This window comes from Equus przewalskii, chromosome 1 (assembly GCF_037783145.1).
Source record: "Equus przewalskii isolate Varuska chromosome 1, EquPr2, whole genome shotgun sequence".
In the NCBI taxonomy this organism is placed as follows: domain Eukaryota; kingdom Metazoa; phylum Chordata; class Mammalia; order Perissodactyla; family Equidae; genus Equus; species Equus przewalskii.
In genome coordinates, this window is record NC_091831.1 from 76,576,016 (window position 1) to 76,597,077 (window position 21,062).

At 46.9% G+C, this 21,062-nt stretch overlaps 1 long non-coding RNA gene across 1 annotated transcript; it reads left to right on the top strand.

Moving 5' to 3' along the window:
• Window positions 1–15,591: 15,591 nt before the first annotated feature.
• LOC103547688 (uncharacterized) lies at window positions 15,592–16,407 on the top strand. Its single transcript, XR_011524938.1, has 3 exons — window positions 15,592–15,731; window positions 16,058–16,165; window positions 16,258–16,407. It is a non-coding gene; the product is annotated as an uncharacterized lncRNA (long non-coding RNA).
• Window positions 16,408–21,062: the final 4,655 nt, after the last annotated feature.

Sequence of the window (21,062 nt, forward strand, 5' to 3'; positions counted from 1 at the left end):
ACCCTCACTTTAATGTCAGCCCGTGAGGAGTCTGCATGGTAATGGTTTTCCAACTTTAGCATGTATTAGAGTCACCTGGAAGGCTTGTTAAGGCAGATTGCTGGATCCCACACATTGCTGGGCAGTGGGTCTGGGCCAGGAGCACGTATCAATCAGCAGTTCTAACGCGTTCCCAAGTTTTGATGATGCTGCTGGTCTGGGGTCATGCTATGAAAGTGACACACATTGACGCTCGGTGATGTGGAAAGCGTGAATAGGAACTCCTTTATTAGTTTATACCTGCTGTGTAAGGCCACAGGTGAAACACTGCAGCACTCTAAACATGAGATGTGTGATTAAAAAGCCAGCTAGCAAAAAAAAAAAAGGGGGGCCGGTCCAGTGGTGCAGCGGATAAATTCCCACGTTCTGCTTCTCGAAGGCTTGGGGTTCGCCGATTTGGATCCCGGGTGTGGACGTGGCACCACTTGGCAAGCCGTACTGTGCTGGGTGTCCCACATACAAAGTAGAGGAAGATGGGCATGAATGTTAGCTCAGGGCCAGACTTCCTCAGCAAAAAGAGGAGGACTGGCAGTAGTTAGCTCAGGGCTAATCTTCCTCAAAAAAAAATAAAAGTAAAAAGCCAGCTAGCTAGAAATAATGATTATTTGAGAACACCCAATACTTTATTGATAATCATCTGAAGCGTGAAGACCATCACTTAATCAGACTTTATGTTCAAGATAGGTCAATCCATTTAAATGTATTTTAGGAAATTTTTTTCAGACCCATCAACTATACAGGTCCCTTAAGCAGAAATTACATTCCCTAAGCATTTTAATTGTGAGTTTTTAGAGATTTTATTTTTCCTTTCTCTCCCAAAGCCCCCCGGTACATAGTTGTGTATTTTTAGTTGTGGGTCCTAGTTGTGACATGTGGGATGCCATCTCAGCATGGCCTGATGAGCGGTGCCATGTCCGCTCCCAGGATCTGAACCAGCGAAATCCTGGGCCGCTGAAGCAGAGGGCGAGAAGTTAACCGCTCGGCCACGGGGCCGGCCCCTGATTGTGAGTTTTTAAATCGTTGCTCCACCTTTGTGTCTTTGGGTGAATCAAAATGGATTTTTTCCCTTTTCAGATACAGGGTTTCTAGAACATTATGTAATTATGTATATATAATTTTTTTCTTCATTTTTTAAAGGCTACAAGTGTGTTCTGGAAACAATCCAGGAGGCATGTGGAGGTACTAAATCCTTGTTTAATTTCCATTAATAAGGGAGTCAAATACTTCAGACATAATACTGGCAAAGAAGCTAGGGGTCGGGGGTGGAGGGAGAGAAATGGGGACGAGAGGCTGTGGTTAAGCTGGGCTTGATCTGAAAAAGGTGATGGGACCTGGCGTGCAGCACAGGGTCTCCATGTGTCGTATGCCAGCATGTGATCTGCATTTTCAGGGAGAACAACTGGATCCCACTGGAACTTCACTGAGATCTAAAATCCATGTAGCTCAGCCTTTTCTTTGTTACATCAGGAAATGGACTGAACTGAGGTGGCCTTTCAGGTTGTCCTGTGGTAGAGGAGGCATCTTTCTAAAACCAGAACCTGTCAGTTTACGCAGAGTAACACACAAGACTAGGCCCAGAGAGGTTGAACATGTTTATTGAGTGACCTCTGGACAGTGTTCACAGCAGACTTGTAATGCCTCACCAGCTCACCATTTGAAGAGGACAACTTTGAGGTAAGTATAGAAGCAAATAGAGAAACCCAACTTGAATTAGCTTAAGAAATAGTGGCATTTGTTAGCTCCTCAGGCAGATTAGATCTAGCCTTTAAGATTAGGACAAAGATCTCCAAACCAGGACAGCTCCCTCCTCCTCTGCTGCTCACTGTGCTTGCTTCATTTTCACAAGCAGACCTAAGGAGGAAGCTGGAGCTCTGGGCACCGGCAGCTCCAAGCCCCCATGAGTGGTGATGGTTAGTCTTCTTGGGCTCTATAATGTATTAACTCATTGACTCCTTACAATCCTATGAGTTAATCTTTCCACTTTGACAGCTTAGGAAACCTGCCAATGTTGCATGGTAAATGGAAGATTCAGGATTTTTTCCCCAGCTTTGTTGAGGTATGACTTACAAATAAAAACCGTATATATTTAAGATGTACAATATGTTGTACAGTGTGGTGTTTGATGTAAGTATACATTGTGAAATGATTACCACAATCAAGCTAATTAACACTCATCACCTCACCTTAGTTACCTTAGGTCTTTATTTTGCTGAGGAAGATTCACCCTGAGCTAACATCTATGCCAGTAGAGGAGGCTCTATTTTTTTGTATGTGGGACACCACCACAGCATGGCTGGTGAGTGGAGCAGGTCTGTGCCCAGGATCTGAACTGGCAAACCTGGGCCGCTGAAGCAGACCGCGTGGAACCTTAACCACTCGGCCACAGGGCCAGGCCCTATAGTTAACTTTTTCTGTATGTGTGGTGAGAATACTTAAGTTCTACTCCACAGATTTTAAGTATGCAATGTGTTATTAACAACTATAGTCCTATGCTATACATTAGATCTCCAAGACTTGATTCATCTTGTAATGGAAAGTTTCTACCTTTTAAAAGATTTTATTTTTCCTTTTTCTCCCCAAAGCCCCCTGGTACATAGTTGTGTGTTTTCAGTTGTGGGTCCTTCCAGTTGTGGCATGTGGGACGCTGCCTCAGCATGGCTTGATGAGCAGTGCCATGTCTGTGCCCAGGATTCAAACTGGCAAAACCCTGGGCTGCCAAAGCAGAGTGCGCAAACTTAACCACTAGGCCACAGGGCCAGCCAAGTTTCTACCTTTTGACCAACACTTCCCAAACCCCCAGACCCTAGTAACTGCCATTTTACTCTCTGTTTCTATGAGTTTGAGTTTTTTAGATTCCACATATGACGGAGATCATGCAGTATTTGTCTTTCCGTGTCTGACTTTTTTCACTTAGGATAATGCCCTCCAGGTTCATCCATGTTGTCAGAAATGGCAGAATTACCCTTTGTAAGGGTGAATATTCCATTGTGAATATATACCACTTTTTATTTATCCACTCATCCATTGACAGACACTTAGTTTCTTTCCATGTCTTGGCTATTGTGAATAATGCAATGAACATGAGATCACAGGTATCTCTCTGAGATAGTGATTTTCTTTGGATATATGCCCAGAAGTGCAATTGCTGGATCATATGGTAGATCTGTTTTTTATTTTTGAGGAATCTCCATACTGTTTACCATAATGGCTGTACCAGTTTACATTACATTCCCACCAACAGTGCACAAGGGTTCCCTTTTCTCCACATCCTCACCAACACGTTTTCTTTCTTTCTCTCTCTTTCTCTCTCTCTCTGTCAAGATTTGCATTGAACTAACATCCATTGCCAATTTTCCTCTGTTTTGTATGTGGGTTGCTGCCACAGCATGGCCACCAACAAGTGGTGTAGGTCTCCTCCCAGGAACTGAACCTGGGCTGCTGAAGTGGATCGTGCTGAACTCAACCACTAGGCAACCAGGGCTGGCCCCAACACTTGTTATTTCTTGTCTTTTGAATAATAGGCATTCTAACGGGTGTGAAGTGATACCTCATTGTGGTTTTGATTTGCATTTCTCTGATGATTAGTGATGGTAAGCACTTTTTCATATACTCGTTGCCCATTTGTATGTCTTTGGGAAAATGTCTGTTCAGATCCTTTGCCCATTTTTAAATTGAGTTATTTATTTTTGCCATAGAGTTGTACAAGTTCCTTCTATTTTTTGGATTTTAAACCCTTATATGATTTGCCAATATTTTCTCCCATTCCATTGGTTCCCTTTTCATTTTGTTGATTATTTCTTTTGCTGTGCAGAAACTTTTTAGTTTGATGTAGTCCCTTTTATTTTTGCTTTTGCTTGTGCTTTTGGTGTCATATTTAAAAAATCATTGGAAAGACCAGTGTCAAGGAACTTTTCTCCTTTGTTTTCTTCTATGAGTTTTATGGTTTCAGGTCTTAAGTTTAAGTCTTTAATCCATTTTGAGTTGATTTTTGTGTATGGTGTAAGATACAGCAGTTTCATTTTTTTCCATGTGGATATCCAGTTTCCCCCGCACCATTTACTGAATAGACTATCCTTTCCCCATTGTGGATTCTTCACGCCTTTGTTGAGGGTTAGTTGACTGTAAGATTCAGGATTTGAATTAGGAAGGGTAACTTGCATTGTACTTGGCTGCCTGTTTGACAGATAGGATAAAGGAGTTGGGAGGACTGTTTTTTCTTGCTTTTTTTTTTTAAGAATAGGAGTACTTTTCACCAAAGGTGAGAGACCTAATGAGCAAACAAAACAAAATGGCTGCTGTATAGTTCATGTTGCACATCGAATGGACGCTTATTTCTTGTGAGAGTACCAAGCCTGAGGAGTGAAAGCACAAGACATCTTCCAAATCTTATCTTACATCTTTTTTAAAAATGAGAGGTTTTCTTTTTGTGTTCCTGCTTTATTATATTTTTGCTATGTCAAACACAAAACTCTCTCTGCTCCCTCTCAAGCTACTGAAATAAAGTTAATGCTTTGGGAGGTTATGCTGTGACTTCTGAGCTCCTGTAACAGACTGGACCAGATAAGCAGGACCAGTGTTGGGAAGGCTGGGGGGAGAGTAGATGAACTCAGAGGGCTGGAGTTAACTTGGGCTAGAGCCGGAGGCCATGTGAGGTGGGGCCCAGGGCAGGGACCTTTCCTAGAACTCGCTCGTCTCTTAGACTCTGTATTATCTGGAAATTCTGCCTAGTTTCTCCTTCTTCCTGGGTGATGTTGTCATCTCTGGCTTCAGTGGCACCCATACCTGATGACCCTCTCCTGAGTCGGGGTGAGTACAGATCACTGCTTGCTCATCATATGGATGTCCACAGGCACCCTCAAATGGCATCTGCAGAATTGACTTCCTGCCCCTCAACCTGCGCCTCCTGAGCCGTCCTCTACCAGACTGTTAATCTACTCACCACGTTCCATCAATGACCAAACCTTGCTCCTCTTATTCTTACTATGTCTCTAATCTATTTCACTTCTCTCTGGCCTCACTGCCACTCTTTTAGGTCATTTATCTATAGTTACTGCACATTCTCCTCTGCTCTGATCCACTCCGCTGCCTGAGGAATTGTTCTGAAACATCATGTCCCTCCTTTGCGTGGTATCCACGGCCCTTGTAATCTGACCTGGTGAACTCTCCAGCCTCATTCCTCAAATGTTGCCCTCCCCTGCCAAACACACAGAAGCTAACACACGAGTCTGGTCATACTGAGCTCACTTCCCCATAAGTGCCTTCCTTTCCAGCTATTATCCTGTTACCTCAGGGCCTTTGCACATGATATGCCCTATGCTATAGGCCACGCACCATACTAATCACCCAGGATCTCTGGATAGGCGAAATAGTTCATGCTTTACGGATTTTACCATCAGGTTGGGAGATCAATAGTGAAGCCTTCCCAGGGTCAGGCGCCCCTTGTTAGAGATTCTGTACAACCCTGGGATCTTGTTACCCTGGCACTCAGCAAGATCTGTAATTTCTTGATAACTTCTCCCTCTTTCCCACTAGACTGCTCCTGAGGACATATACCTTACTGATCATTGGAGTCCCCAGCATAAAGCATAGTTAAATGCTTAGTAAATACATAGCAGATGAATGGAAATCCAAACGGGCAGAGTAGGCTGGGAATTTTTCAGAATGAAATTAATATAAAAGATTCTTTGAGATTATACATGCAGGATGAGTGGAAGGAAGAAAGTATGTGATTGTGAAGAGTGATAAGATCTGTTTTAAAAGCTCCATATTAAGTCACGATTATTAGAAATACACTAAATGTGAGAATAGAAGGGAACATATCTATTTGGTATTCCTCATATTTCTTGACAGCCTCCTAGTTTAACGAAATGAAAAAAATTTTAAAAACAAATCTGGCAGCCACTGAAGTGGCATTTATAAGATTTAAGAAACAACAGCAACTTAGAGTCATCCTAAACTCTTCATCCTTTTCTTGAAAGCTTGTCAAATCTGAGAGTGAATTATGTATCCATATCATTTAAGGCCGCTAATCTGTGGATCAGCCTACACTCTGCTTTTCTCAGTCCCTTTGAAAGCACAAGATTGTTTTGTTCTTATTTTTTGCCTTTCCCTTGAGCAAGATGAGCTTCATACGGCAGTCCAGGGTTGCACCTTAAACGGAATAGAAAAGACTTGGAATGTAATCCCCTTTCACAGATGACTCATTTTTAAATTTGCTTTTATATTCAGAAAAGGATGCTAGCTAAAATGCCCATGCCCTTACTAAATGTTTGATGGTGAAAGACAAGACTTTCAGATTTTCTTCAACTTCCTAGGTATTATATTAGACATTCAGCAAGCTCAATTTAAATAATATAATTATAATAATAGAAGAGTGACTGTAGTCTCAATAATAGGTATTGTGGGTTGAATCCTGGCTCTGTCAGGTACTGACTGTCTGACTTTGGGTAATTAACTACTTGGGTACTTCTCTACTTAGAAATACTTTCTGAGCCTTGAGTCCTCATCAGTAAAATGAAAAAAAAGTGAAATGATGTAACCATTTGTTTCTATGCTTTCTTCTCTGTTAGACCGTGAATTTCTTGACACAAGAGCTACATTTTTCTTTGGGCCCTGAGTATCTACTCTGGCATATCAATAGGCAGATAGTAAATATTTGTTGCACTGACTCAGGATGGGCAGTCTTGTTAATTTGACCTGAATTAAAATGTTCTATTGGGGCCGGCCCCATGGCTGAGTGGTTAAGTTCATGCGCTCTGCTTCGGCAGCCCAGGGTTTCGCCAGTTTGGATCCTGGGCTCAGACATGGTACCGCTCATCAGGCCATGCTGAGGCGGTGTCCCACATGCCACAATTAGAAGGACCCGCAACTAAAAATACACAACTATGTACCGGGGATTTTGGGAGAAAAAAGAAACATAAAATCTTTTTAAAAAAAATGTTCTAGTACCTGACAAAATTAGAGATGACTTTCTTTTCTGGGCTAGGCCTTCCACTGATTCTTTTAATTAAAAAGAAACAGAAGTTTCGGGATGGAATGAGAAGTCATCTGAAAGATTTTCACGACCCTTTTATTTTTTATGAATGGCAATACCAAGCAACATTCAGATATTTCTGTTAATGCTTTCAGCTCTCTGCTAAATTTGAGACTCCTTCCTAAACACTCTTAGACTCAAAGATTCCTTCGTTTTGAGAGTAGACCTATGTAGTCATCAGGCACACACCCAACTTTCATGTGAGCAGAAGTGGAAAGGGAGGTGTTCTGACAATTTTCTTGGTGGAGAAATTGTTGGCCCATAGTCCTCTGCTTTCATTTGGGCCTGTGAGGGGCTATGTTTCTCTCTAGTCTCCAGTAGAAACACAAAATGGCCAGCCAGCATGCTTTCTAAGTAAAGAGGGACTTTCAATAGGAAATCTGTAGAATTTACATGTTCGTTCTTTTTTACATGTTCTTTCTTTTCCCACATGTAACTTCTTTTCTGCAAAAGGGCGTACAGATCTTGCTGTACTTGCTTAAGAAAATAGACAGTACTAATTCCACTTGTTTCCTACAAAAAAGGAAAAATCATTCCACGTGGAGCCCCTAGGTGATGGAGTAATGTCAGGATGCACGGGGAAGTGGGGAAAGTGGGGAGGGTGGACCACAAAGTCAGCCCAGCAGCAGAAAGTCACTCAGTTCCATTGACCGCTCGTCTGGGATGCACTGTAGGGCCCCAGCCACCTAGACAGCACAGCTTCCTTCAGGATATGCTAGTGGCCTGTCCTCTCTGCATCTTACATTCCTCATGCCTCCCGAGAGAGTTTCTGGAGTGTCCCTATATTGGACAGTCAAACACAAAGACACCTCAGAGGCTGGTGACCTCTTGGGTCACCTCATCCACAGCGGCCCTGGGCTTGGTCAGATCACTGCCGCTTGGGCTTGCAGGGCTGTCTTTCACTCAGCGCGTCTGCGCAAGCCAGTCCTTTGATGCCGAGACACCTGCCGGAAGCTGCTCTCCCAGGGAGTTCTCTGCTGGGAGGACACTCAGAACTCACGGACTCCTCAGGGCTGACAGCATCCTCAGCTCCCATCCCTTTAAGAGATAGTTAGAATATTCTGGATTCCTAAGATTTTGCTTCAGAGAAATAATAGCTGAAAGAAAATGGTATCTTCTGTTAGATTTCGAGCCTAATCTTAGTTTTTTGATGTTGACTTTAAGAATCATCAGTAATTGTGTTCCCTTATTTTAGCTTATCTTATGCTCTCTTTAAATACTGTGTTGTAACATAAAAAATATGTATATATAAACCTTCATGTGTGTAATGTTTTTACAGCTCTAGGTATTTTCTAGTTGAATTCTCAAAGTTATGAGGAAGGTAGGATATTAACAGGACAGTGAAGCATGGAACTGTGAAGTGACTTGTTCTGAGTCACCAAATTAGTGATTAAAATGGGTTCAGGCTCATCTTCCTGGTTTGTACCCGAGCCATCCTACCAGAGGTCATACCACATCACAATGCTTTAAGAACAATAAGTTGATAAATATCTTCTTAACAGGATGCGTGTTTAAAAATTTTGGTGATTTCCTCCAGTAGGAGATAAGCTCTAGGACAGTAATGCTTTTTATTTATTTATTTATTTTTACTATTTTTGTTCATTGCTGTATACCCAGTGTCTAGAATGGTTTATGGCACAAGATGGGCACGACACCTCGGTTTGGATCCTGGGTGTGGACGTGGCATCACTTGGCAAGACATGCTGTGGCAGGCGTCCCACATATAAAGTAGAGGAAGATGGGCACGGATGTTAGCTCAGGGCCAGCCTTCCTCGGCAAAAAGAGGAGAATTGGCAGCAGTTAGGTCAGGGCTAATGTTCCTCAAAAAAAAAAAAAAAAAAAAAAAAAGCTAAATGAGTGAATTAAAAAGACATGGGTTCCACAAAAAAAAAAAAAAAAAAAAAAAGGATTGTGACAGAAAAGGCTGTTATTATTAAAACTTGTCAGACTGCCCCATCTGAAAGAAAAGAAGATACAGGTTCCCAGGCACTAACTAAGATGAAATACTTCTCATAGTAAGGGTTACATGCTCTCAATTATACTTTACTGTTTGCCACAGCTCTTCTCTGCCAAAGCAAAGATAAACAAATTAACTTCCTCAGAGTGACTTAAGATATGGGATAAAGATGCTTCCAGGAAACATCTGAGCCCTGGAGTGACAGTATGCCTGGAAGACTCCATCATAAATAATATTAACTCTGACCTGTTCGAAATGGCTTTATGATTTAAAAATTTTAGTTCATTGCATGCTGAGAAGCATTTGACAGATACCCTCCAGTTAAAGGAGTAGGCTCTCATCAAGTCAACAGAAAGCGTCTCCCCTAGCCCATTTCCAGAGGGTGTAGGTTGGTTTAATCATTGATAATATTCTTCATATATGGAACTTTTGCACCTGACTTTCTATCCTGGAGGCACACACGAGTTTTTCAAGGATGGCTTTGTCAACCACAGACTTGCATGTCAAGCATCTATGCGTGCTGGTCGTGTTTTGTGCCGTGTGGTGTGTCACCAAGAAACAGAAGTAGCAAGTGGGCTGTGTCCGTATGGATGCCTCATGTGAAAATGATTTAAAGCTACCAGCCGGAGCACATAGAAATCCAGTCTCCATTGCATTAGGCTCAAGGCAACTGAATTGCACAGTGGACCAGGCTTTTTGAGAAGCAAATATAAGCAAAGTATGTGTCAAGTAGTATTTTTACAAAAACATTTTCCTCCTTTCTCCCAACATGCCACTGATTTTTGCACTGCCATCGGCGAAGCGCTTACGTCCTATGTTCTGATCCTGGCAGCTCACGGCAATCATCTCTGGCAGGTAGAGGAGAGCCCGGTCGCCTTTAAGTCAGGAAGAGGACGGAGAGAGCGGACATGGGCGTCGTGCTCTCCCCCTTCCTCCGTTCCAAGTTGGGGCGAGGGGCGTTGGACACGTGATTGAACACGTTCTGTGCGACGCGCGGGTGATGAGCCACGGTCGTCTGGACAGTAAACCGAGCGAGAATTCCCATGGGGTTCGAAGCAGAAGCGAAGAAAAGCTCTGGCGCCATCTGGTGGCCGCGTGCCCGCCGCGGCCCGAGCGCCCCGCCCGCGCCCTGTCCCCCAGTCCTCCCGGGGCGTCGGCGCTGTGCCCCCGCTAGCCGGCCGCCGGGAGCAAACCGCCCAGAGAGCCAGACTTACAGGCTCGACGTCCCCCGGCACTGAAATGTCGTTCCGTAAAGTATGGTGATGGCTAATAGCAAAATGAAAATGCTTGGACATTTATTTCTTTGTAAAAAAAAAGTTCATCCTGGAAAATCTACCCGGATGACATTTTATCAAGTCTTATTTCAGGTCCCTGTAAATTAAAATTTTATACAGGAACATGCCAAGTGAGAGAATGTAATTCAGAAAAATAGCTGGAAGGACTGCCGGCTTTTCAGAGGAGAGGTATAATTGCAGGTTCATCTTCAGAGTGCTTCAAAGCAACATAGGCATCTTTTAAAGAAGAAAACGGGGCAGAGGGTTTCTTTAACTCCTTAACTTCCACTTCTGTATAATCACTGTGCAAAACTAGAGGGGCAGCTGTGGTGTGTGGAACGGAACATCATTTTTGGAATCAGAGACCTGGGACTTGAGGCCCAGATCTGCCACTTACTAGGGAACTGAACTTGGAGGCTCAGTCGCCTCATTTCCAAAGAGAATGATAGCGTCTTCTCCAAAGGAGACTTAAAGCTCTGACCACAGCCACTGTTGCCTGTATCTGTGCCAACAACTTTTACTTGCCCCCGGTCACCATGGCTGAGCTGTCCACGCTCCTCTAGGCCAGCCACTCCTTGGGCCCCATAACCCACTGACCACTCATGGACATTGCTCCAACAATTCTTCCCCTCTTGCATTCCCCTCTCTACTAGATCTTTCCATTAGCACACAGACATGATACAGTTTCTCCCATCTTAGAAAAAAACCCTTTGTGTGGGGCTGGCCCCGTGACCGAGTGGTTAAGTTCACATGCTCTGCTTCAGTGGCCCAGGGTTTCACTAGTTCAGATCCTGGGCATGGACCTTGCACTGCTCATCAAGCCATGCTGAGGCGGCGTCCCACATGGCACCACCAGAAGGACCTACAACTAGCATACGTACAACTATGCACTGGGCGGCTTTGGGGAGAAGAAGAAAGAAAAGAAGAAGAAGAAGATTGGCAACACACGTTAGCTCAGGTGCCAATCTTTAAAAAAAAGAAAAAAGGAAAAAAAAGCCCCTGTGGGGCCAGCCGTGTGGCCTAGCGGTAGTGGTTAAGTTTGGCACGCTCCACTTCAGGAGCCGGGTTGGGTTCCCAGGCGTGGACCTACACCACTTGTTGGCAGCCATGTGTGGAGGCATCCCACATACAAAATAGAGGAAGACTGGCACAGATGTTAGCTCAGGGCCAATCTTCCTCAAGCAAAAAGAGGAGGATTGGCACAGGTGTTTGCTCAGGGTGACTCTTCCTCAGTACAAAAACCCCACAAAAACCAAAACCCTCAAGCCCCCAGTCCCCTGCAGCCAGCATCCCATTTCTCTTCTCACTTCTGTATCGTAGCAAAGCGTCTCTGAAGGCTGTCCATCCTCTCTGTGCTCCTCCCCTTTGCTCGTGACCCACCCCATCAGATCCGTCCTGGCCCGCTCACCGGGGCTGCTTTGCCAAGGAAATGAGTGACTTCCTCAGTGTTGAATTCCAGGGTCAATTCTCGGTCTTTATCTTCCACGGCCTGTCAGCAGTATTTGGTGTGATCGTTCCCTTCTCCTGGAAACCTCTTGTCCTCTTGGCTTCAGGACGCTACACTCTCTTGATTCTTCTGCCGCTTGTTTGCTATTTCCCAGTTTCCAGGGCTTGGTCCTCAACCATCTTTGCTCACCCCCTAGTGATCTTATCCAGTCTCAGGGCTTAAAATACCACCTGTCTATTCTGATGACTCCCAAGCAGCGTCACCAGCTCAGCTGTCACCCATGAACTCCAGACTCAGATATGCAGCTTCCTCCTTGACGTCTCTGCCTGCGTGTCTCAGAGGCCTCTCAGACTTAGCCTGTCCGTGAACTTTAGAGCTTCCCTCCAGACTTGCTCTCTCTGGGGTCATCTCCATCCTAGTTCACGGTTCCTTCGGCTTTCCAGATGCTCGGGCCAAAAATCTTGGAGTCATCCTTGACTGCTCTTTTTCTCTCAAACCTCACATGCCGTCTGTCAGGGAATCCTGGCGGCTCTCCCTTTGTAATGTATGCGGGATCCAGTCCTTTCTCACCGCTGGATCCACCCCGCTTGGTTTTTCTCCAGAGCTCATATGACATACTATATATTTTGTTCTTATTTATCTGTTGAATGCCCGTCTCCTCCACAGCCGTGTAAGCTCCCTGAGGGCTGGGTCCCCACCACCCCCGGTTTTGTTCACTGCTGTATCCCCAGGGCTTTGAACCGAATCCTAATTGGTGCTCAATAAATATTGGCAGATGAATGAATGAACGAAGCAATTGGCAAATAGCAGGTATGTAATAAATGGATACGTGGTAGCTATTATTTTATATTGTCCTTCTTAAATTTCTAATTTGTTTAAATTTCTAATTTGAATGGGAAATTAAAAGAAAAAAATTTCACTGTGAGGGAGCAATCAGACACATCCAGAAGGTGGGCTATCGTACTGTGCCACTTCTTTTTACCAGTTAATGTCTTAAAAAGGGCGGAGGGTTCTGTCCTGGATGAAAAGAGGTTTAAGAGATAAAACACCCAATGCGTTGTGTGGTCCTGCACCATTCGAGCAAAACCGCTTTAAAAGACTTTTTGGTAATATATGGGGGGACATTAGAATTTGAACCTGGAATTAGACAATGTTAACAATTCTATTGTATCAGCTATTTTAATACATAATGATTTAATACATGTCATTACGTATTACAACACCATTTTATTTATATATAAATGTATACATATATATGAAATTCAATTTTTAGGGGTGAAATATTATGATGTCTATAATTTACTTTAAAACACTTCAGCAGGAAAAGAAATATATGAAGCCAAGCTGGCAAAATATTAACAATTGTGAAATTGAAGCAAGCCACATCTAGGTATTTGTTAGACTCTTTCTACTCTCTCTGTATGTTTGAAAATTTTAATAAAAGAAAAGCAACAGAAAGCAAGCTATGAGTTTTGTGGAAAACTAACTGCAGCAGAACTTTTGCAACATTACTGATTCAAAGGGACCCCGCCCCGTGGCTACCCAACGGGGACCGTTGGCTGGGGCCCCGCACCTCCAGCGGCTGCAGCTTGCCTTCCAGGCCCCTGCGCGGAAGCAGTGCTGCCTGCACGCGGCTCTGGCAGTGGCTTCTGGGAGGTGAAGGGTCGACCTGAAATGCCAGCTGCTCTGAGACGGGCAGCTCTCGGGCAGCCCAGCTGTTCTGGCAAAAAGGCATTTGGTGCCGGGTTAAGCCCAAGGCAGGCAGTGTCTCCTTGCGCCGTGCCTCTGGTTTCTAGAAGTACAGATTTATGCCTTTTGAACTTGGAAGGGGAAAAAATCCTGAAATCAAAGTCAAAAGCTGCTAGAAGGACCCTCCAAAGCTAAACAGAAATGAGCTCAGAGCTCGCCCTCCGTGCGGTGGCTGTGGGATAGGGGGAGACGGTGTTGGGGACTGCGTGACTGACACGTTCAAAGGTGCTCACGAATGGTGTTTTTTTCCTGTCTTCAAAGTAAATTTTGGGAGCAGTGAGCTCATTTTACCATTATCTCTAGGTTTTGGGACTTGGGGCGACATTTTTCTTTCTTACACTTTCCCATGCTTTTCAAAATTTCCTCCATCACCACACACTATGCTCATGATAAGAGAAAACCAACTATGGCTATTTGTCGATACCTACTGGATCAGATGGGACATGTTCCGCTGTGACTACCAACAAATGCAGGTCAGCACGAAGCAAACGGGGAATTGCTGCTTCAAGGGCAGGGCGGGTGGGCTCCCAGTCCAGCTGGGCCTGGGCTTCCAGTGAGGGGCCTGGACCTGCTTCCTTCTCTTCGTCCTGCAGGTCTCCCTCTAGATTTGGCTCCGTTTGCAGGCAGATGCTTCCCTTGTGGTCACAGTACAGCTGTAGGAGCTTTAGACTCGTATCTCTCCAACTTCGAGTCTAGTGGGAACAATTTCTTTCCTGTGATTCCTGGAAAAATGTCCTTTGCATCTCACTGGCTCATACGCCCACCTGAAAACCAACGCTGTGGCAAGGGGGATGGAGCAACGAATCGGTTCGTGTCTAGGTTACATGCCTCATCCCTGAGATAGAGGTGGGACCCTCTCCCCCAAGCACATGGGCTGGAAGAGTAGTTTCCTAGAGGCAACCTGGTGTCCAGTTAACAGAGAGGGGGAATAGATGGAGGATAGCCAGAAAATCACAAATGCTCAGTCTCCCTACCTACTTCCAGAAAGGATTAGCAAGAATGCAGGGAAGAGAAAGTTTAGGCTAAGGAAAGCTACTCTAACTGAACCGACAATTTAGCTCTGAGCTTCCTGGCAGCTGAGGTAAAAGGGAAACGCTTGTTTACAGAATGTTAACTCATTAGGATTAACAGTAAGGAAGGATCAACAACTCTGAGGAAACTTTCCTAAAATTCCAAGGCTCAGTTTAAGCTGCCCTCTTCTCCTGTTTTCTTTCTCCATTTCCAACATTTTGTACTGCTTCACTTTTTGTCTTTCTTGGGCGATCTTCACCTGTTTTTCTTTTTGGAAGATCAGCCCTGAACTAACACCCGCTGCCAATCCTCCTCTTTTTGCTGAGGAAGACTGGCCCTGAGCTAACATCCATGCCCATCTTCCTCTACTTTATATGTGGGATGCCTGCCACAGCATGGCTTGCCAAGCGGTACATATGTCTGCACACAAGATCTGAACCAGCGAACTCAGGTGCCAAAGCAGAACGTGCAAACTTAACCCCTGCACCACCGGGCCTGCACTTTTACCTTTTTTCTCATGCCACTGAGATGAGTCCTTGTCCCATTTCTGCCCGGAGCCATCCTATGGCCTGCTGACCTTTCTTCACAGTGGAATGGGAAACTCTCAGACCATCCAGGGGCCTGGACTTGCACTGTGATAACGTTTCATTATACGCTCCTGGAGGGAGGCAGTTAACGCTAAGGGCTAAAAATCCACTGCCATTGGAGGATCAGCCAGAAAAGGGTCGAGAGACCTGGAGTTTAGTCCTGTTTCTCTTTTAGAGTCATCTACCCTCCCCGGCCTCTTCCCGGTTGGAAGAGGGACGAGCCGGATCCGATGGAGACGCCAACATTCCCGCGCGACTCTGCAGAAAGCGCATTACGCGGTGGGAAAGTAGCATTCGCCTCGCTAAAACCCATTTCACAATGTCTTTTGCATCAAAAAGGTTTTCAAAGATTTTCTTCCCAGACCACATATTTTCTCACAGATCCTGAACGTTTCACGCTCTATTCTTCTTCCTGTGTTGACAGCAGGAGGAAGCACATCCGCTGGGGCGGGCGCAGCGCTGGCCCCTTCTCTCCCGCTCCTCTGGGCTTGTTTGTTGATGAAGCGGGAGCCGAGCCAGAGCAGCCGGCAGCTGCAGACGCGAGGAGGGGCGGCCGCAGAGCTGCTCGGCTGGCCCTGCGGGAGCCTCGCTGACAAACGCATCGGCTGCTTCGGGAAAAGAAACTGTTGACCGGGTGACGCCCCCTTGCCCGCTCCTAAGCTTCACGTTTACGAAGTTTCTACAGGGGACTGTCGATTCCCAGAAGTCGGGGAGAGAAGGGCACCTTTGAGCCTTACTCCTGCTTGGGATATTTTCTCTCCTGGATTTGTCCTATTTGCACCCTTCTAATTGCCAGCCTTTTTTTTTTTTTTCTGGAAAAGCCAGATAGGAGAATAATTTGACTCTGGAAAGGGAGGGCTTTGCAACCTTCCCTGTGTCACCTGTTCCGTCTCTCTTTTGTGTTGTTATAGTCTGGATTTTAGTATTTTAACGTGGAGTTGTACTCATTTAACTTCACAGAACACACTTCAGTGGGCGACCATCACCTTCCTCTCCAGGGTCTGGGGACCACTGCTCAGAACTGGTCTTAATGATCTCAGCCTTCCGTTGGGGCCTAGGAGCCACCTGGTAAGAATGGGCCTAGCTTGTCTGCCGTGGTGGGAGGACGTCCCCACTCTGAAGATTTTTTTTGACTGCTTTGTGCCTCCATTCTCTCCCAGGTGGACCAAGGGACAGCCTGCAATGGCTTTCTTCCTAGACAGAAACGCCGCTAGGTCACCACTCATGTTATATAGTCAGAAGCCTTGCTTTAAAAATTAGATTGCAAAGTAGAGTGTATCTCATATGATTAAACATGGTTTTTTCCCCAATCGTTTTTGTGAGTTTATTACAAATGGACTAATTTTGCTGTAAGCAAAATGTCTTTTATTATGCTGACAATGTATAAACAGAGATTAAAGGTTTTTCCCTGAGAATAGTTGTTTGAAATACCAACATGGAAGAATGACGAGTAGTTTCACTGATGGCCGTGCTGTTTGCAGCGGCCCCCTCTGAAGCGAGGAGTCTGGGTAAGGACTTTCCCCCAGTAGAGATGTTGTAACAATTACACTGAATTCAGGAGACTTCCTTTAAATAAGCAAATGTTTCCAGTAACAACGGAATGTAAACCTGACTCCAGTTAGTAGATTTGCTACTATCTCTTTCCTATCTGTGATTTTAGCTGCGTTCAGCTAAAAGAGTAAAATTTCTCTATCTTCCTAATGACTCATCTCCAATTAAATTATTTACAATGAATTCCCAGGCCTTTAGGGTTTATCAGCGAATTTTAAAACGTTGACTAACATTCTGCAAACAGTATATTTAAGCCCCACAGGTAGGATAGTGCCCCCAGAAATTTAGCTCATAACCACGATCATGGGTCATGTTCCCTGTGTTGCCGTCTGGGGGCTGCATGTGGGAAAACCATGCCGATCAATGTAACCTTTGGATTTCTTTAAAAGGAAACAGGCTGCATGCACTACAGGGAGAGAACAAAGAGAAAGATGGAGGAATACAGGTGTCCATGCAAGATCATGGCCACTCTGGACCAACAGCTCAAAGTGTGTGTGTGGTGATTAATTTTACGTGTCAACTGGAGGGTAGTTTTGGATGAGATTAGCATTTAAATTGGTGAATTTTGAGTAAAGCAGATTCCTCTCCTGAATGTGGGTGGGCCTCATCCAATCGGTTGAAGGCCTGAATAGAACAAAAAGACGTGACTCCCTAAGCAAGAGGGGCTCTCCAGCAGACTGCCTTTGGACCTCATCTGCACCACCAGCTCTCCTGGCCCTTCAGCCTGCCAGCCCACACTGCAGATTTTGGATTCGCCAGCCTCCATAGTTGTGTGAGCCAGTTCCTTATAATAAATCTCTTTCTGTACAGGTGCTGTTGGTTCTGTTTCTCTGGAGAGTCCTGATTGATACACGTGTCCGGCTGAGGCTGGCTCATTTGTTCAAGACTGCAGACTTTCAGTCAAGGGAACCTTATAGAGCAACTGCTACAATCCTCTTTGAAACCCCCTACCAGTAACACACACCTCCTGTCTGTCACAGAAGCATCTGCTTGGTGTGCTCGGCTGCCATCTACTGCCAAATTTAGGTACTGCAAAGTCCTAGTCTTCCCACTTCACTTCCATCCCATCTTTGCTGATTTAATTCCCCCAGCACCTATTAGTAGACCTCCATATTCATGTGCGTCATTCATTCTTTTATTCATTCAACAAACATTTAGTGAGGGCTTGCTTGTGAACAAGGCTTGGCAGCAGATGCAAAGACTGACCAGCAAGTGGCCTCTCCTCTTCACGGAGCTCACAGTCTAGCTGGAGATAAAAGCAGACAATTACAGTCACACGTGCTCAGGACCAAGAGAGAAATGTGAACAAGGAGCTAAGGCATGAGCACAGGACATTCGAGGGCGGGCCACTATCTGAGGGAGTGTTTTTCTGTGTTCCAGTCACGGCGTTGGCTCTGGACATAGAGGGTCATGGCCACTTCCCTCCAGCAGCCTTCGGCCTCCTGGGTCCATTCTCCTCCGCTGCTTGCTTCCTTCACAACCGGTGCGTCTTCTAGTGAACGTGAGTGCATTGGCCAATAGCAGCAACTTAGATCTGAAGGACATTATCTTGTCCCATTTCCTTTCTTTACTCTTGAGGAGAGGCAGCCTTGGAGAGGGCGGAGCACCTAGGGGAGACGATGGGCTTTGAGTTGACTATCTAGGAGTGGATCAGAGCCCTGGAGAGCAAGCCTTCATGTCCTCGTGTGACCAGTGCAAAGAATAGCCTTGCCCTCGTAGGGTTATGTTATGGGACTTCAATGTGATGACATGCTTGACTAGTCTGGGTTTTTTGTTGTAAACACCAAAAATCAAACCTGGCTAACTTAAATAGAAAAATATCAGACAGCTCACAAAAGTGAGGGGAGGCTGGGAGTGTTTCTATTAGTCTCTCTCTCTCCCTCTCTCTCGCACGCGATGCCTGTATGCTTACACCAGCTTTCTTCTGACCTCTGGCTGCAGACTCTCTGCTCCCTGGTCCCCATGGAGGAAGGGAGGGCTGCTTACAGCTCCAGGATCACGTGTTGCATGTCGGCCTCTAAGGAGAGACCAAATCTCTCAGCAAATCAGATCCCTGGGAAGGGGTCCTGAGCAGCGCCGCTCAGAGCAGGTGTGGGGTCAGCGTGCACCCACCTGACTGCCGGGAGCTCCCTGCCGTGAAGCCGGGCAGGGGCTGGGGCCAGCTCGGCCGCAGCCAGTCAGTGCGGCTCTGTGAGTCTGGCCTCGGGCCAGGGAGCCGGGCGTCTCCACTGCCCGGGGGGATCTGAGGCTTCCTGGAGGTCTCCATGGCCGTCTGCACCTGCGTCCTCCCTTTGTCCATCAAGACGTCTGCTGGGCCACACAGCTCCCCAGCGTGTCTTCTTCCTCAGCCCCTGGCCTCAGTGCCCGGGTCCCATAAGGGGCCACTCTGCCTCGCCCCTGCCAGGATCTTCCCACTGATGTGTGCCCAGGTCCACGTGAGCAGGACACCTGTTACAGGCAGGCCTGGCCTCTCGTAAACGCAGGAAACTTTGTGCCTACACGCTGTCCTCCAGGCACAGAGCACCGGAGTAGTTTCCTTGCGTCTGCCAGAGTGTGGCAGTGGTTCTTTAAAGATCGGGGCCCTGTGCTTCCGAGCTCCCAGCAACACTGCAGGGGCAGTCATTGAGGGCTGCCTTGCTGGGGAGAGGTGGGGCTGTCCCACAAGAAGTCAGGGGCATGGGGTCAGGAGGGGACGGGCCCGGGGTGGGGGCGATCCCCTTGCTCCTCTCAGCGTCTGCTCTGGGCGGGATCGACAAACAGGGAGTGGGAGGAAGCATTCCATTTGGTGGGGTCCCTGCCTCCTGCGCCTCCTCAGACCACCAGCATTTCATCCTTTCTCCCCCACCCCCTGTCAAACTGCCGTGTTGAACACATGTGCTGAGTGACCACTCGGTCCCTGAGACTGGAGGGGTGCCCCTTCAAGCCAGAGGTGTTGTATCACTTTATTGGAGAAGCCCCCTTAAGCCAATAGTAATTACCACTTCTTGAGCACCTACTGTGTGCTAGGCACCGTCCTGGGTGCTTCCACATGTTACCTCCAATCGTCCTAGGCATTTGGTAGGTGCTGTTACACCCATTTTACAGATGTGGCAACTGGCGCAAAGGGTTGAGTTCATTAAGGCCAGATGGGAGTGTGTGACAGACCGAGGCCTGCCCGGCCCCAGGCTCTCCTCCCTTGTCCACCTGCTGCTGGAAGAACCTCCGCTCAGTTCTGGCATCGGGGGTTTGGTGGGTGGGGGGAGGCGGGGCCTTTGGAACCCACTCTTCCCCCTTCGGAGAGCCGCTCCTCCGCCCCAGGGACAGGCAGGCCTGCCCCGCCCTTCAGTGTCTCAGGCCTCACGAGGGGGCCTGTCCCACCTCACCATCCATTCCTTCCACGGTCTGACTCTGCTAGACGCTGAGGCTCCCACCATGAAGATGCTGTCACATCCTGACCCCCGTCCATCGGGGACCTGGTTGGTGTCCTCACACTCAGGATTGTCATGGGGATGGGTCCTCCTCTCACAGACAGCTGAGGGCTGAGGGCTGCCAGCCTGACAGTCGCCCATGACTGCTAGAAAGCAAATCTTTTAGAGTAAAACATCCGTTGTCTCACCACTCATTTTATTCCATGGTAAGATGACTTCTTAGTGAAGTCGATGGGAATCTGACTGTGGGAGAACAGACGCCCAGAGACCACCTGGGATAGGCCAGCATTTCAACATCTCGGTGCTGCGTGGGTCTCGGCCATGGGGATAGAGGCAGCCATCCTTTGTCCAGGGTGGGCAGCTGAACTGGGTGCCATTTATACTCAGCTAACAGAGTGTTCAACCCTTCTTCCTTTTACCCTGATCCCCAGGCCATGTGCGCTGAAATGGTTCAGTCCCCAAATTGCCTTTCCTAGGTGGGGACCGTGATTTCCCTGGGAGCCAGGACCCAGTGGTCCTTGATTGCTGCAGCTTCGCTCTGGAGGGTCTGCTTTGCTGTAGTTCCTTCTCTGCAGGAGGACTGGGGCTGCGTAGACCCCATCTGGACATTTCCCTCCGGGAGGTCAGGATGCCTCAGTTCGCCCGTGCTGCTGGCTTCTGGTCAACGGGGAGCTGCACAAGCCGTGGGGACGGCCACAGCCAATGCAGCTGGTTCTTCATCTGAGTTCCTCCTCCGCCCAGCTGAGCGGAAGTGATGCTCTGATTGGCCCAGGTTACGGCCCATCAAGGGCGGTTTAGGTATTTGGACCAGCGGGCTGCTTGCCCAGAGAGGCCCGAGCCGGCACCGTGTGATGCAGCTGAGAACGGGTGTGGGTGATGCGAGCAAGTAATCGGTCATATGGGAGGCCCCAGATGAGAATCCCAGAGGGGATGCCTGGTTGACAGGGAGCTTCCCCACATTCCCCTTCCTGCCAAGGGGCAGGGGGTGCTGTGGGATCAGGAGAGAG